This window comes from Eutrema salsugineum, unplaced genomic scaffold (assembly GCF_000478725.1).
Source record: "Eutrema salsugineum unplaced genomic scaffold, Eutsalg1_0 scaffold_14, whole genome shotgun sequence".
In the NCBI taxonomy this organism is placed as follows: domain Eukaryota; kingdom Viridiplantae; phylum Streptophyta; class Magnoliopsida; order Brassicales; family Brassicaceae; genus Eutrema; species Eutrema salsugineum.
Window position 1 is genome coordinate 4562412 of NW_006256877.1, and position 11484 is coordinate 4573895.

Genomic DNA, 11484 nt, shown 5'->3' on the forward strand with positions numbered 1-11484 from the left:
CGCCTAGTCAACACCGTTTCCGATTGGAAGCGGAAATGGGAGACCGACGGCGACGACGCAAAGCCGAGCTCCATGTCCACTACCTGTTGGAACGGGTTGAAGGCGTACTGGCTGGACCCGCATGCCCAAACCACCGCTGCTAAGTGTTCGACTGTCCGAAACCGGGTCGATCCGGTGACTGGTGAGAAGTTAGTGACCCCGCACACTTCTGGCCAAATATCTTTTGCGGGAAGACGTCTCATGATGGTAAGTAATTATTATTTTAATTTAATTTTATTTATTGCTATAATTTATTAAATATTTTTGACTAATGTTTACTAATTCGTAGGCCGAGGAGAACGGAGGAGAGCTACCTCCAATGACGAAGCTCTTCGAGACCACTCACCGGAAGAGGGACGGGAGCTTTGTCGACGCTCGGTCCGAGGAGATCTACAATGCCGCTATGCAGCGGATCGCTGAGCGGGAGACCCAGGCCACACCTGACGGTACTATCCAAGTACCGTTGACCGTCGCTGAGCAAGACCAGATTTTCGAAGAGGTATGATCTATTTCAATTTTTTTAAAATTTATTATATTTATTACTTAATAAATAATTAACGTTTTTATTTTCCATTTGTAGGTTGCTCCGAAGAAGAAGGGCCGAACCTTAGGGATGGGCTCTATTAGAGACTGTTCTGCCGCCTCGGCTTCCGGATTCCGCACGCAGGAGGATCCGAGTCAGCTTCGCCAGGAGCTTGCTACGGCCAATGCTGAGATCACCACTCTCAGGCATGAGCAAGTGGCCCAGAAGCAGGAGCTCACCGAGATACATGATCTCTTCGACATCGTTGCGGAAGCGGTTCCGCAGTTGGCCACCGCAATCCGAGCGAGGCAACAGCAAGCACGAAGAGTTTTTGAGACCGGTGGTACTTCCGGTACTGGACCATCGGACCAGCAGACGCAGGACGGTCAGTCTTCGGCTCCGGTAGTGCAGACGGGAAACGACAGCCCAGCAGCGACGGGCGGCCAAGACGGAGAGCCTCCTCGTGACGTCGATCTGAACCTCTACGATTACGAAATCACATTGTAGATTAGGTTTTTTTGTAAAAAACAATTTGTATTAAATTTTTTTTTTATTTATAAATTATTTTTGAATTTAAATTTCAATTTAAATTGTTTTTTTCTATTTTTAACTTTTTTATTATTTTCAAAATTCATTAATTAAATTAAAATCGAATTAAATAATTCATTTATAAATCGACGTAAATTCGTTGTAAATTTACGTCGATCTAACGTCGAATATTTAACGACGAATTTACGTCGAATAAGTTTACGTCGGATTTACGACGAAAATTTACGACAATTTAACATCGACAATTAAAAAATTAGTTTCCCTTAATTGAAATTGTTCGTCTCCTAATCGTTGTTAAATCGATGTAATTTTAGATCGATTTTACGTCGTTCTTATGATGGAGTTCTTTCGTTGTACTTCCGTTGGAAATTTTACGTCGCATTTACGACGAATAGTTTCCGACGATTTTACGACGATTTTCCGGAGTTGGTAATTTTACGACGATTTTACGACGATTTCGGTTTTACGACGATCGTTTTACGACGATTTTTTTCGTCGTTAATTCGACGTAAATGCTCTTTTACGTCGATTTTACGTCGATATATGCCGACGTAAAACCCGATCTTTCTTGTAGTGCATGTTTATTCAATATCACAAATTTTTTGAAGTAACTGAATGTTGCATCAGTTTTAAAATCACAAAGTATGTCAAATCCAAAAAAAAAAAGAAAAAAAAAACAGAAGAATGAGGTTAGTGTTATTAACAAGAGAACTTAAAAATGACTCTACAATCTTTTAGACTTTTTGAAGATTTGTTTTTATGGAGTTGATCATTTTCTGTAATAAAACACAAAAAACCATATTAGCAAACGAAATTACAAACTACATTATTGCAAAAATGTAAGTAACAAATTTTCTATATAGGAGACTTCGTCTGCAGACTTCATCTGTAGACTGGAGATGAAGTCTATTCTTCCAAGCTAACTAGCTATTAAATCAACAAATTCGATTCTATAATAAATATCGACTTAAAACAAATGAAACTCATTGAGTAATTAGACCAGTTGGTAACACACATTCTAAAACCTAAAAATACAAAAAATAATTTACATATATTCTGTAATTTTGTTTTTAAAATAATGATACCGAGCAGACTTCGTGTGCAGACTTCATCCGTAGACTGCTGGAGAAGTCTACTTTAATAAGCTAACTAGCTTAAAAATCAAAACTTCTGATTCAACAATAAATATCGAATGAAATGAAATGAAATTCACTGGGTAGTTCAATCACTTCATAAAAAGTATTTCTAATCCAAAAAATAAAAAAAATACTTTATAAATTTTCCTAAAACGCGTTTTTCAAAAAAACTACAATAAGTAGACTTCAAACGTAGACTGGCGAAGAAGTCTACTTTTTCATAGTGAAGTCTACTAAAGAAATCTACTAAAAAACAGGTTATTTTTGCAATTGATCATTTCGTTGACTTTTCCTTCAGTAGACTTCAGAAGTAGACTTCCGGCCAAAAATGTTACTTTAGCATTTGACCGATGCATTGACTAACAAAGTAGACTTCTATTGTAGACTTCATGTACGAGTAGACTTCTCTGACAGTCTACTTTTGAAGTCTACTTTTTTAATAGAAGTCTACGGAAAAATAGGTTATTTTTGCAATTGAATTTTTTGAGTAGACTTCACTGTGAAGTCTACTTAAAAAAAGATTCCTTCTAAGTTTGACCGAAAAATATAAGTAGACTTCCCAAAGAAGTCTACAGTTTTTAGACTTCTTTCTGAAGTCTACTGCAGCTTTCCGGAGTTTTATGAATTTTTTAATTTTTAAAAAACTTTAGTCAAACACTAAAATGACCTATACGTTTTTGGTCAAACTACAAAAGTAACTCAAAAGTAGACTTCTTGTGCAGACGTAAACAGTAGACTTTAGAAAGAAGTCTACATTAAAAAGTCAAAATACGGTCAACTACAAAAATAACCTCTTTTCTTTCGTAGACTTCTTAAGCCTTCCAATGAAGTCTACTATGTTTTTTTTGTTTTCAAAGGATATCGAGTAGACTTCTCGTGAGGTTTAATCACTACAAGAATGAGGGGCTTTTCTGTCGAATTATTTACGACGATTTGTAGTCGTCGTAAATTTACGACGACATTACGTCGTATTTACGACGATCAAAAATTTCGTCGTAAATTCGACGTAAAAAATAACCCTCGTAAAATCGTCGTAATGTGACGACGATTTACGACGAATGAAGAACGAATTTTATTTCGTCGTAATATTGTCGTAATATTTACATCGATAATACGACTAATTGTCCTCTATCTTGTAATTGACGTAAAATCGATGTAAATGTGATGTAAATTTTATTTCGACGTAAATTTGATGCAAATATGCAATGGTAATATGTTGGTAACCAAACAAAAAATTCTATATATACCCTTTCTTCTCTCATTATTCCATCAACCCAAAAAAACATATAAAGACACAAATTTTTTGAGTCTTTGAATGTTTAAGTAAAATTTTTAGTAGTTGAAATTTATATCAAATTTCAAAAACAAAAAGTCAAATATTTGTTTTTGAAATGTCTATATACGATCTACGAAAGTGGATGTATACGCCCAAAAATGGTGATGGGTCGTTGACTGAAGACTTCAAAAACGGATTGGAAATATTCATGTACCAAGCTGGCCTTATGCAAACTGTAATTGAAAGCGGCAAAATGTATTGTCCTTGTGTGAAATGCAAAAATAAGAAACATATTCCTATTGACACTGTCTGGCAGCATTTATTGAATAGAGGGTTCATGCCCCAATACTTTATTTGATATCAGCATGGAGAGGGATATGGTCAAAGTAGTGGTCAGATGGCTGCACGGAGTAGTAGTAATCATCAAGAACATGTGGATTTTGAAGCGTCAAATGATTATCAAAGTAGTCAAGTTCAGGGTGAAGATCATGATAGGATGCATGAAATGGTTACTGATGCATTTCATGAAACACATGTTGATACTGTTGAGGAGCCCAATGCAGATGCGAAACGCTTTTATGATATGTTAAACGCAGCAAAACAGCCTCTGTACGAGGGATGTAGGGAATGTTTATCAGAATTATCATTGGCAGCTCGGATGATGACAATAAAAACTGATCACAATCTATCTGAAGTTTGCATGAACGATTGGGCAGATATTATTAAAGAGTATTTGCCAGATGATAATTTGGCTGCTGAAACGTATTATGAAATTCAGAAGCTGGTTTTTAGTCTTGGATTGCCTTCTGAGATGATTGATGTTTGTGTTGATAATTGTATGCTTTTTTGGAGAGATGATGAGAAGCTTGAAGAATGTCGTTTCTGCCAAAAGCCAAGATATAGACCGCAAATTGCTGGGCGTAAGAAGATTCCTTACCAACGAATGTGGTATCTTCCTATCACTGATAGGTTAAAAAGACTATATCAATCTGAACGGACAGCTGCGTCGATGAGATGGCATGCAGAACATTCACAAACAGATGGCAAAATGACTCACCCGTCTGACGGGAAATCTTGGAAACATTTTAACACCGTACATCCAGACTTTGCTAGGTCTAAGCGAAATGTTTATCTTGGTCTTTCCACTGACAGGTTTAGTCCATTTGGTATGTCTGGTAGGCAATATTCATTATGGCCTGTGATTCTTACGCCATATAACCTTCCTCCAGATATGTGCATGCAAAGAGAGTTTTTGTTTCTAAGTATATTAGTCCCTGGTCCAAATCACCCAAAGCGGGCCCTTGATGTGTTTTTGCAACCACTCATACATGAGTTAAACCAGTTGTGGCATGTTGGAGTACGAACATATGACTGTTCGAGTGGTAAAAATTTTACGATGCGAGCGGTGCTTATGTGGACAATAAGCGATTTCCCGACATACGGAATGCTATCAGGTTGGACAACGCATGGGAGGTTATCATGTCCTTATTGTCTTAATAGGACTGATGCATTTCAGCTTAAACATGGTAGGAAAACCTGTTGGTTTGATTGCCACCGTCGGTTTTTACCACCAAACCATCAATATAGAAGAAATAGGCGTTAGTTTATAAAGAACAAATTGGTTCGTCTCCCTCCACCAGTGTACCTAACTGGAGTAGAGCTTGAAGCGCAAATAGATCATTGGGTTGGATTTGAAACGGTCCCCCTTGGAGGAAATTGGCATACTCCTGCGAATATGCCTGAAGGATATGGGGTTCATCATAATTGGCACAAGAAAAGTATATTTTGGGATCTGCCTTACTGGAAAGATCATTTGCTTAGACATAATCTTGATGTTATGCACATTGAGAAGAATTTTTTCGATAACATCATACATACTGTTTTGAACGTCCAAGGAAAAACCAAAGACAGCGTTAAATCACGGATGGACTTACCCGATATATGTAACAGAATTGAGTTGCATATGGTGAGTAATGGGAAAGCACCTGTTCCTGTATTTCGGTTGGGTGCTGAACAAAAAACAGCATTGTTTAATTGGGTATCATCAGCCGTGAAATTTCCTGATGGATATGTATCTAATCTGGCTAAATCTGTGGATAAAGGACAAAAGTTTTCAGGGATGAAAAGTCGTGATTGTCATGTGTTTATGCAACAATTACTTCCTTTTGCGTTTGCTGAACTCCTACCTGGACATGTCCATGAGGCACTAGGAGGCATTGGAGCTTTCTTTCGTGATCTAAGTACAAGGACATTATCAGAAGATGTAGTTGCACAACTGTCTACAAATATTTCAATACTGTTGTGCAATTTAGAGAAAATATTACCACCTGCTTTCTTCGATGTTATGGAACATTTACCTATACACCTCCCTCATGAAGCAGAGTTGGGAGGACCTGTTCAGTTTAGGTGGATGTATCCGTTTGAACGATTTATGAAGCATTTAAAGGGTAAGGCCAAAAACTTAGCAAAAGTTGAAGGGTCTATCGTGGCGGGAAGTTTGACAGAAGAAACTTCTCATTTCACGTCTTATTATTTTGCTCCGAAGGTTCGTACACGCAAACGGGCTCCAAGACGTTACGATGATGGGGGTGTAGGACAAAGTTACGCAGTAGAAGGTGTGCCTGATATATTCTCACCAATTGGACGTCTAAGTGGGAAACTAAAAGAAACTTGTTGGTCAAACGAACAAGACTACCACAGCGCACATACATATATACTTCTGAATTGCGAGGAATTGGCACCTTACGAGAGGTACATATATACAAATAAGCATGCATGATTATATTTTGATTGCATAGACGAAGTGTCCTTAACAATGTTTTAAAATTTCAGCACTTTCGTCAGTCAAGTCCGAGAATGCATTGACGGTGTTTCAGAAGATGAAATTAACAAGCGAAAAGACCAACATTATGCATTGTGGTTAAAAGGTCAAGTCGAGCATGATGACATGACATATGCAGTATGGTTTCATGAGTTGCTCATTCAACTTCTTCCTCTCCCTGCTTCCTCCTTACTTCTTTGCTTCCCTGCAAACCCAAAAAATCAGGTAATTTTTTTTTACTTAAAATCTAATTTTTATATTTAGTTAGTTTAGAAATATAAACGGTTTAGGTCGGAAATTAGTTTAGGCTCGGAATTTGTTAGATTTAGGATCGGAATTTGTTAGATTAAGGATTTAGGGTGTTTGTTATATTTAGGATCATAATTTAAAATTAATTTGTAATTTCAAAAATAAAAATTTTCCGGTTTTGCAGACGATGACTCGACGGAGGACGCACTACATCAACTTTATGGCGGACGGACACTCTTCCCGGGCGTCTGCCTCGGGAAACACCGGGACCGATGTCCCTTCATCTTCCGGAGCCTCCCAGGTTCCGAATACCATAGCGGAGCAGTCTCCACCACTGCCTCCACCACCACCTCCACCACCACCTCCATCGCCGGCTGCCGAACCGGTAGTCCACCCTCCTCATCCGTATGCCCAATTTACGGTTGAGGACTTACTAGCCCTACCGGGACGGGGGGCTTTACGACGTCTGGTTCCCGGAAAAGCGGAACCAGGCTCTTATTGGTAAGTAAAATTTTTTGTTTTTTATGTTTTTTTAAATTAATGCTTTAATTTACTTAAATATTAATGTAATGTTTTTTTTTTGGTTTCATAGGTTTAACTTGGATAATTGTGTCGGTCGGAGCGTTTCCGACACAATTAAGAGTCATTTCGTTGAGCCGCACTACAACTGGAGCAAGGTGTGGCAAGAGACGTTCGACACCTGGTACAAGTGCTTCGCGGTAATGTTTTTTAAATCTTATTTATATCATTTCAAATTATTTTAAATTTAATTAATCTTAATTTTATATTGTTTATATAATTTTTTGTTTTCTTTTGCAGCAACGGTGGAACTGGGACATCGGGATCAACGAGACGGTCCGCAAAGCTTTCCGGCTGAAGGCGCAGAAACGCCTAGTCAACACCATTTCCGATTGGAAGCGGAAGTGGGAGACCGATGGAGACGACGCAAAGCCGAGCTCCATGTCCACTTTCTGTTGGAACGGGTTGAAGGCGTATTGGCTGGACCCGCATGCCCAAACCACTGCGGCTAAGTGTTCGGCCGTCCGAAACCGGGTCGGTCCTGACGGTCAGAAGTTAGTGACCCCGCACACTTCTGGCCAAATATCTTTTGCGGGAAGACGTCTCATGATGGTAAGTAATTAAATATAAATTATTTCATTATTATTTCATTTTTAATTATTGCTATAATTTATTAAATATTTTTGACTAATGTTTATTAATTGGTAGGCCGAGGAGAACGGAGAAGAACTTCCTCCAATGACGAACCTCTTCGAGACCACTCACCGGAAGAGGGACGGGAGCTTTGTCGACGCTCGGTCAGAGGAGATCTACAATGCTGCTATTCAGCGGATCGCCGAGCGAGAGATCCAGGCCACACCTGACGGTACTATCCAAGTATCGTTGACCGTCGCTGAGCAAGACCAGATTTTCGAGGAGGTATTATCTATTTCAAATTTTTTAAAATTTATTATATTTATTAATTAACGTTTTTATTTCTATTTGTAGGTTGCTCCGAAGAAGAAGGGCCGAACCTTAGGGATGGGCTCTATTAGAGACTGTCCTGCCGCCTCGGCTTCCGGATTTCGCACGCAGGAGGATCCGAGTCATCTTCGCCAGGAGCTTGCTACGGCCAATGCTGAGATCACCACTCTCAGGCATGAGCAAGTGGCCCAGAAGCAGGAGCTCACCGAGATGCACGGTCTCTTCGACATCATTGCGGAAGCGGTTCCGCAGTTGGCCACCGCAATCCGAGCGAGGCAACAGCGAGCACGAGGCGTCTTTGAGGCCGGTAGTGCAGACGCAGGGTCAGTCTTCGGCTCCGGTAGTGCAGACGGGAAACGACGGTCCAACAGCGATGGGCGGCCAAGACAGAGAGCCTCCTCGTGACGTCGATCTCAACCTCGACGATTACGAAATCACATTGTAGATTAGGTTTTTTTGTAAAAAGTAATTTGTATTAATTTTTTTTTATATATAAATTATTTTCGAATTTAAATTTTAATTTAAATTTTTTTTTTTCTATTTTTAATTTTTTGATTATTTTAAAAATTCATTAATTAAATTAAAATCAAATTAAATAATTAATTTATAAATCGACGTAAATTCGTCGTAAATTTACGTCGATCTAACGTCGAACATTTTACGACGAATTTACGTCGAATATGTTTACGTCGAAGCTACGTCGAAACTTTACGACGAATTAACATCGATGATTAAAAAATTAATTTCCCTTAATTGAAATTGTTCGTCTCCTAATCGTTGTTAAATCGATGTAATTTTACATCGATTTTACGTCGTTCTTATGATGGACTTATTTCGTTGTTTACGACGATTAATTTCCGACGATATTACGACGATTTTCCTGGGTTGGTAATTTTACGACGATTTCGGTTTTACGACGATTGTTTTACGACGATTTTTTATTCGTCGTTAATTCGACGTAAATGCTCTTTTACGTTGATTTTACGTCGATATCTGCCGACGTAAAACACGATCTTTCTTGTAGTGAATGAAGTCTACTTTTAATAGTCAATTGCAAAAATAACCTTATGTTGACTAGTAGACTTCAGTATACTTCACGAGAAGTCTACTTTCGCGATATGAAACTGAAATATGGAGAAATTGAAGTGCGACGATTATCTTTAACAAAATTGAGCTCGGCTACAGTTCTTTTAAGCACCCATAACTCATGATTTCACCAAAAATAAGCAACCCAGATGTTAAGTAACCAGAAATCACCAAAAATGCATGACTTTTGGCATTGTAACTTAGTCCAGATGTTTTGGAGAAGAAATTATGAAAGAATGAGGAAGGTTATGAGTGAATGAGCTCAAATCTTTACTTATTACAGCTTTAAAATTGGTTGAGAAGCATTTATTCCATTTTCATGGTTGTTCATGGTGGTTGAAGAAATTGAAGAAGATGGCATTCTCGTAATAAAAAGGTTTTTAGAAGGTCCAAGGAGACTTTAGCCAAATTAAAGAAAAATCGAAATAATAGATGTATAATGGCATTTTCGTTAATAGTTTAAGTGGGAAGGATAAAATTGTGAGAAAATGGCAAAAACTGGAGAGAGAAAAAAAAGAGGTTAGTTTGGTGTTTGACTTTGAAATATGGGTTAAATCTGAAACTCTCCCGGACAATAGTGTGGTGATTTTTGAGGTTCAAGATCTAATTTACCTGAATATTAGTATTGTTGTGCTATTTTAATTTTTGTAGTGTTTATATGTGCATGTAACTTAATTTTCTTGTGTTATTTTAGTTTGAATTAATTTTTTTAATGTAATGTTGTTGTTATGTAATGTTTTTTAACTTTATGTAATATTTTATTATATTCATATTTTTATTTTTATTTTAAAATGCTTTTTAAAATTCATATGTATATAGTTTATTTATAATGATATATGTGAAATATTTATGAGACATAAAATTGTTGGAGTTAAAATAATAAACTTAAAATTAGTTATTAAGATTAATTTCGAAATACAGTTATATAGCTGAAAGAACTAAAATGTAAAGTTATATAGTTGAAAGAACTGAAATGTAAAAAAAAATATAAAACCTAAGTTTTGAATAATAAAATCTAAAATAAAAGGTATCACTAATTTGAAAATTTAAGATATCTTTTAAAATACATAAAATCTTATATTTAAAATTATAGGATGTCTTTTGGAGATGTTCTAAACACAAACTAATATTCTTAGCTTTGGTCAAAAAATTCTTTATTTTTTTAACGTTTGACACGTGTTCACAATAGATATATAATCATTTGGATTCTGGAAGAATGAGTTGTACATCTTGTAGAAAGAAGATACACGCGGAAATTGAAATGGTTGATTTCTATGAGACTTTTACACGTTAGAAATATAGTTACTGCTTTTAGGCTTCGTCTTCTTTTTTTTGTGATGGTTCAAGACTGTGATATTCACCAACTAAATGATGTGTTGTTTTCCCGTAATTTGCTATTTTAATAATAAATTATTTACTTTCCCTACATTGAATTAGTCTTTACATTTTTAAGAGACAAGATAACCATTCCAAATAGAACAATGAATTTTGAAAATAGCCACGATAATGCGAACCGAAACATTTTCTTACCTAAACAGCCTTTTTTAATATATTCTAACGATATGAATACCATTCTATATGGAAAATAAGCAGCATTATTTACATAGAAGACTTTGTTTTTGGTATGAAGACTTGTTCGTGTTTGTTGTAAATATGCCCATCAAACTTAAATCAAAGGAAGTCTTCTGTAAATGTGCCGTATATAGGTATATTTACAACGTATTTGCAAGAAACATATGTCGTAAGTCTGTCATAAATCTGCTTTCGTCATAAACCAACGTGCATACTGCATGGTGTCGACCGTAAATTTATTAAGCAATTACGTCGACATAAGTATGCATGCTTTGGTCATCGGCTGATCATCGCATATATACTTGCATGCGTTTGATTTTGCTGTATCTGTAAAAATATCTATTGTATCTGCTAAAGTAGATTATCTAGGAGACTAGGACAATGTTTTGTACGTACGTGTTTTATAATTTTAAAAGGCAAGTTTGTAATTGATGACAGATCATTTTATTTATTTTCAGTAATAAAGTGATAAACAAGCCAACTCAAATAATATATTAGTACCAAATTGAGGGATAATACGAATCCGAAACTTACAAACTTTGGTCGTGGTGCTAATGTGCTATGTATATTATTATATATATTCACAAATCCAGTTTCAGTTAAACAGATTAGTTATCGATTGACTTGTTAAACGTTTCTGAACTGCCACTTTGAAACATACAAAATATAAATATATAGAACGAATTCGGACAATGTCAAATATGACAAGCGATCTTGCCTTATAAATACTGAGCTCAAATGCTTCACAATT